Raw genomic sequence first — 7,797 nt, forward strand, 5'->3', positions numbered from 1 at the left:
TATCTGGGTGTTGGCCTACCCCTTCGATCCTTTCGACCGGTTACGGGAACTATTTCACCTCTCCTACCAATATCACATAATATCATAACATACTAGCACATAAAGCATAACAGATAGTAACATCACAGACAATTATCACAAAGACAATCATCTCTACAATAATCAGCTACTAGTGGGCCGACATTGGTACCTTCGACCGACTTCTACAGGAAGGTAACTCACCTCAAATACCGGAAAGTAGCTGAAAATCTTCGGCTCCGAAAATCAACCCAACTTAAGCTCCTATACATAAAATATTTCCTTAATTACTCTTTCACACTCATAACCTCTTAAGGGTCAACTTGGTCCAAGTCAAAGTCAATGTCAACGCTCCGAGTTGACTCAACTCGTCGAGTTCACTCCTCAACTCGCCGAGTTCCCATAAATCACAGAATCATGAAATCTCGATCCAACTCATCGATTTTTCCTCCAACTCGCTGAATTCCTCCTTTTCAACAGAATTGGGACTTTTCAATACAACTCGTCGAGTCCCTTATGGACTCGTCGAGTTCCTTCTATCTTCAGAAAACCGAGAAAACCCTAGCCAACTCTCTGAGTCATCTCATCAACTCTCCGAGTTTGCTCAGTAATCAAAAAGGTCGGGGGAATATGATCTAACTCGCCGAGTTGGGTAACCAACTCGTCGATTTTCCTTATTCTTAACTCATTCAGTCACTTCCAAGCGAGTCTAATGCCTCCAAACCATAGATCTCGTCCCCTTGGGCTGAGATACCACGTAAAGTGCTAACTTTACGTCCATGCATGGTATCAAGAGACTAAAAAAACACTAAAACTAAGTTTTATAAGGGACCTAAGACATGGAGGAGGACCAAGACTTGATAAAGTTGGCAACTTTAAGTCTCAATAGGCCATGAAATGTCTAGATTTGAAGTCATAACTTCATAACATGCTCATATCCATAAATGACACCAAAAAAGCTACTAAAGGCCATAAACTTCTCAAAGAAAAGATCTAGCAAATAAACAGTCAAGGTATTGAATTTATACCTCCAAATGGTTGTAACCACACTAAAAATCCCGGATTTAGAGCTTATCCCTTCAACTTTGCACCACCAACTTCACACTCCTTCAAGAAAAGCACCAAAGAACACTCTTTAGACTCTCACACACTCAGAATGGAGAAAGAGGCACGATTAGGGTTTTCTATACACTGAGGGGACGATGAGGGAGGCCACAATGAGACATTAAAGCCTTTAAATAGGGTGCAAAACCCTAAAAATTAGGGTTTCATTTCTGCCAGCCTACTCATCGAGTTGAGGCCTCTCAACTCATCGAGTAGGTTCCTTAACCCGCATCCCAAATTATTCCTACTCGACGAGTCTGGGGCTCCCAACTCGTCGAGTTCCTCAATGAAAGTGAATAAATTATAATTTAAATACATACCAGAAACCAGAAGTTACAAATCTCCCCCACTTATCTCAGACTTCGTACTCGAAGTCTGCTTCGGCTGGAAATAGCTCTAGGTAGTGCTCCCTCATCTCATCATGTGGTTCCCACGTCCATTCCAAACCCTTGCGATGCTGCCACTGCACCTTCACCAACTCTACCCGTTTGATCCACGAATCCTTCGTCTTCCTGTCGAGAATGGCTACTGGTCTCTCGATGTAGTTCAGGCTGTGATCTACCTAAATATCCTTTAAGGGCACAACTGCGGAGTCATCCACTAAGCACTTCCGTAGCTGGGAGACATGAAAACTGTTGTGGATCTGACTAAGCTCGGATGGAAGATCCAGTCGATACGTAACCCGGCCCACCCGTGCCAAGAACTTGAACAGGCCAATGTATTTGGGGCCTAACTTGCCCCGCTTCTTGAACCGGATGACACCTTTCCAAGGTGACACCTTCAGGAGGACCATATCCCCTACCTGAAAATCTATGTCTGATCGACGTCTGTCGGCGTAGTTCTTCTGCCGACTCTGGGCCGTCTGGAGTCTACTCCGGACCTGTTGGATCTTCTCTATCGTCTTGAGTACCACTTCGGTACTCCCCATGACCCTCTGTCCCACCTCACCCCCAACATATCGGGGTCTTGCACTTCCTCACATAAAGCATTTTGAAGAGATGACGGTCGATGCTGATGTGGTAGCTATTATTGTAGGAAAACTCTGCCAAGGGAAGGTAGGTATCCCAGCTACCACCAAAGTCTAGAACGTACGCCCGCAACATATCCTCCAAGGTCTGGATGGTCCGCTCGCTATGACCATCCATTTGCTGGTGAAAAGTCGTGCTGAAGTGAAGATGAGTACCCAACTCGTCATGAAATTTCTTCCAGAATCTGGAAGTGAACCGCACATCTCGGTCAGAAATCATGGAAACTGACACCCCGTGTCGAGCTACTACCTCCCTGATATAGATGTCAGCCAGCTTCTCGGCCGAAATGCTCTCCTGAATTGGAATGAAATGAGTACTCTTGGTCAACCGATCCATGATGACCCAAATCGAATCCACTCCCCATGCTGTCCTAGGAAGCTTCGCGATGAAATCCATAGTAATATCCTCCCATTTCCACACATGGATATCCAACTGCTGCATCTTTGCCGTGAGGTCTCTGGTGTTCGGCCTTGACCTTCCTGCATGTCAAGCACATCTCAACGTACCAGGCTACATCCCGCTTCATGCAGGGCCACCAGTAATCAGGACGAAGATCTCTATACATCTTCGTCGCTCCGGGATGGATGGAAAATCTGGATTTGTGCGCCTCCTCCATCAGTACTTGGTGCACACTGTCGTGTATGGAACCCATACTCTACGATGGAGTGTCAATAGCCCGCGGCTATCATATTCGAAGGAGGAAACCTGTCCCACGATACGCTCACTCTTCCAGTGTTCCTCCTTCATAGCCTCCTGTTGAGCCTCCCGAATCCGCTCCAAAAGCAGAGTCACTACCGTCATCCTCAGGCAGATGTCTCTGATCGGGGCCGCGAATGCCTTGCGGCTCAGTGCATCGGCCACAACATTGGCCTTCCCCGGATGGTAGATGATCTCGCAATCGTAATCCTTCACCACTTCCAACCACCGTCATTGTCTCATGTTCAGATTTGGCTGGTCCATCAAGTGCCTCAAGCTCTTGTGATCCGTATAAATGGTACAACAGACCTCGTAGAGGTAGTTTCGCCAAATCTTGAGGGAAAAAACAACTGTCCCCCAACTCCAGGTCGTGTGTCGGATAGTTCGCCTCGTGAGGATTCAACTGCCTCGAGGCATAAGCGATGACATGCCCTCTCTGCATCAATATTGCGCCCAAAACTGAGATGGACGCATCACAGTACACCATGAAATCTTCAACGCCCTCAGGCATGGCTAAGATCGGCGCCTCTCACAACCTCTGCCTCAAAGTCTCGAAGGCCGCCTGCTGCTCAGGCCCCCAGCGGAAAGTCACCGAATTCTTGGTCAGCCGGGTCAGGGGTACCGCTATCTTGGAGAAATCCTTAATGAACCTCAAATAATAGCTTGCTAAACCGAGGAAGCTCGGAATCTCAGATGGAGACCTCGGAACCTCCCATCTCATCACGGCCTCCACCTTGGCCGGATCGACCAGTATACCGTTCTGGTTGACGAGGTGCCCCAGAAACTGCACCTCGTGCAACCAAAACTCGCACTTGGAGAACTTTGCGAAAAGTCTCTCCCTCCTCAGTGTCTCCAACACCTCCCTCAAGTGCTCCTCATGTTACTCCTGTGTCTTGGAATAAACCAAGATATCATCAATAAAGACTATCATAGACTGATCCAGCATCGGTCAGCATACGTGGTTCATGAGATCCATGAACATGGCAGGAGCATTTGTGAGCCCAAATGACATCACTATGAACTCATAGTAGCCATAGCGAGTCCGGAAAGCAATCTTCTGTACATCCTCATCCCTGACTCTAATCTAGTGATAACCTGAACGCAAATCGATCTTGGAAAACCAAGATGCCCCCTGAAGCTGGTCGAAGAGATCGTCAATCCTCAGGAGTGGGTAACGGTTCTTCACCGTTACCTTATTCAAAGCCCGATAGTCTATACACATTTGGTGAGACCCATCCTTCTTCTTCACAAACAGAATCGGGGCTCCCCAAGGTGAACTGCTCGGCCTAAGAAATCCCTTGTCTAACAGCTCATGTAGCTGTGTAGACAACTCCTGCATCTTGGCAGGAGCCAACCGATACGATGCCTTGGCTATCGAAGCCGCACCCGGAACTAGGTCAATCCTGAACTCCACCTGTCTCTCCGGAGGTATCCCAGGCAAATCCTCTGGGAACACATCTGGATACTCCCGCACAACTGGCACATCGCTCACGGTTGCCTTACCCTCCTCCCGGGTATCCATAACGTAGGCGACAAAACCTGTACATCCCTGACGAAGGTAGCGTCTAGGTCTCGCTGCTGAACACATGACCGGTCTACGCTGCAGTCTCTCACCCTGAATCACCAGCTCTCCCCCACTTGGGGTCCTGACCCGAACCAACTGCTGCTCACAGTTGATCACCGCCCCATTAGGGCTCAACCAATCCATGCCTATGATGACCTTGTTCCCACACAAAGTTATGGGAACCAAATCCACGAGGTACCGCTCGTCATACATCCTCAGGACACAATTTCAATAAACCTCTGATGCCCGGACGGATCGGTCGTCCTCAATCTTGACCTCTAAAGGACAATCTAATGTGCCTGAAGGCTCAACAAACCTTTTGTTGAGTGTAAAAGAAACGAAAGATAGGGTAGCTCCCAAGTCAAATAACACCAACACTGGGATACCGTTCACATGGAACGATCCTAAAACAGAATACGCAGAACGTAAATATCAAAACTGAAATATAATGAAAGATAGGGAGAAGAAACATACCAGTCACCACATCTGGTGCAACACGCGCCTCCTCGGCTATCAGCTGGAAGGCTCGGCTCCTCACCACAGGAGCATCTGGCTCGCCCTGTCAGCCATCTGTGATCTGCAGGGTCGCTGGAGCTGGCGCCACCACTGGCGCTCCTGATAATAATCTCGGGCATTTGGCCTTTTTGTGGACCTTCTGATTGCAATGGAAGCAATCAGGTCTGATGTCTGAATGGTGGGGTTAGGGGCAGCACAATCCCTGCCAAAGTTCCCAAGCTTGCCGCACTTATAGTAGCCCGATGCCCCTAATCTGCAAACTCCCTCATGCGTCTTGCCGCACTTCCGACAGTGGCTCCGGCCCTGCTGGCCCTTCGATCTCGAGTCGAATCCCTTGGGTTTCTTCACCGAAACCCCAGTCGTCTGCCCGGCCTCTGCCTTCATCTTCCTAATGTGCTCTATGTCAATCTCCCTCTCTTATGCCCTTGCTATCATGTCATCCAAAGTCGGGCATGTTGAGTAACTGACATGTTTCTGAATGTCAGTTCTCAACATGTCATGGTATCGGGTTTTCTTCATCTCCTCATCACCCGCGTACTAAGGCACCAACAAGGCCCTCTCCCTGAACTTGGCGGTAATCTCCACCACTGTCTATGTAGTCTTCCTCATATCCAAAAACTCCCTGGCTAGCTGTTAAATCTCCACAGTTGGCGCAAACTCGGCCCGGAATCTGGTCACAAAGTTCGACCAGGTCATAGCCTCAATGGTTGGGGCTCCCAACATATCACTGACTGCCTCCCACCAGTCTCTAGCTCTCTCCCTCAAACAACCAGCATCATACCTGACCTTCGACCCCTCAAGGCAGAAGGTCGTCAACTGTGCAAACTCGATGTCTGCAATCCACCGCCTAGCCACAATGGGGTTTTTCACCCCGTAGAAGTCTGGTGCTCCGCATCCCCTGAAATCCTTGAAGGAGAGCGTACGAGTCCCCCACTAGCCAGGTGCCATGTTGCGCGTGAATGCCCTGAGGCGATCCTCTATCATCTCAATGATACCGTCCTTGATCGACCCGAAAATCACCGGGGTCGACTCAAGGATGCCTCTCGTAATCTCGGATGCAATGAACTCGCACAACCCATCATCAATCAGCTTGGAACTCGTACCCGAACCAGTCCCAGACCCTAAACCTCCTGCTCTGTGACATGTCATCACCATTCTGAAACAAACCACACAATCATCAGAGTCATACATAATATCGAGAGACCCCATGCTCAGTACAAGTTCCCTGGTTTAATCTCGGTTCTCCTTGACTCGAGTACGGATCCTCAGCTTTCAGTAGTACGGGAACATACTACCTTCCACATATATCCGTACTTTCCTCAAGGATTGCCTTGAGCTCACCAAGTCCCCTTCCCTATTTCTGCTCTCCACACTCATCTCATCATAGGCTTGCCCTAGGGTAATCTCTGACCCACTCTCCGCCATCAGCTGCACAAGAAGTCCCTGCTATCTCTCCCTAACTAGCTCGCGAATACCATTACATATTACTAATACCGGATAATTCTTTAAATGAGAGGTCCTACCCAACAACGGTTAGACTCAGACAAGAGCTGCGAAGTAAGGCTAGACCTAACCTTCTGAAATTATTTAGTCCTTGTAATATGTAACTTAACGTATACGTTTACTAGTTAATTAAAGATAACTATAACTCCTATAAGCACAAAGCAAGCAGCATTCGAGCATTGAGTAACCAAAACCAAGCATATCCTAATCATACCATCATATTAATGACTAATCAATACAATCATGCAGTTCAATAAGCACATTCAGTAGGCATACAAGGCATCTTTCCTAGATCCTTAGCCGTAATCTAGCATGCAGTTCAATAAGCACATACAGTAGGCATACAAGGCATCCTTCCTAGATCCTTAGCCCTAATCTAGCATGCAGTTCTCATAATCATATCATATATCATAGCAACATGTATAGATATCTTGGGGAAAACTTACTTGAGCTCGGCCGATTGCACACATCACACTCCTGTTCTTTCTCAAAATCCCTTAATTGTAAATTTTAGAAAATTTATTTTTCTTTTAAAAAACTTTCAAACCCTCGATTTGAGTTCAGACACACCCGAGAGTGTGCCTGAATCCCTCAAACCAAGCCTCTGATACCAACTTGCAACATCCCAAATTCTAAGACCAAAAATTTCATTTTTAGTTGAGTAATTATAAAACCATTGGTATAAAAACATCCATAGTGTGTCATCACATATCAAAACCAAAATGTCAATAATCCAAAACATGTCATAATAAAACATCATCAGAGTATCACTCCCAAAGATCTCGTGTGCGGAAAACATAGTGTAATGCACTGCGATCATGCCGACTCCTTTCCTTTCGAAGAATAAGTACCTGAAACCAAAACTGAAAACCGTAAGCATAAAGATTAGTGATTTCCACCACCATACCACACACCATACATTACACATACTGCCTAGCATATCCGGGTGCTGGCCTACACCTTCGGTCTCTTTCAACCGGTAACCGCCTAACATATCAGGGTGTTGTCCTACCCCATCGGTCTCTTTCAACCGGTAACCGCCTAGCATATCTGGGTGTTGTCCTACCCCTTCGGTCTCTTTCAACCGGTTATGGGGACTATTTCACCCCTACCACTACCACATAATACCCTACTATATACACATAAACCTCATACTGCCTAGCATATCTGGGTGCCGGCCTACCCCTTCGGTCCTTTTGATCGGTTACAGGGACTATTTCACCCCTCCTACCACTATCACATAATATCATAACATACTAGCACATAAAGCATAACAGATAGTAACATACCAGACAATTATCACAAAGACAATCATCTCTACAATAATAAGCTACTAGTGGGCTGGCATTAGTGCCTTCGACCCACTTC

Source organism: Lactuca virosa, chromosome 9 (genome assembly GCF_052849685.1).
Source record: "Lactuca virosa cultivar CGN04683 chromosome 9, Lactuca_virosa_CGN04683_v6, whole genome shotgun sequence".
Classification (NCBI taxonomy): Eukaryota; Viridiplantae; Streptophyta; class Magnoliopsida; order Asterales; family Asteraceae; genus Lactuca; species Lactuca virosa.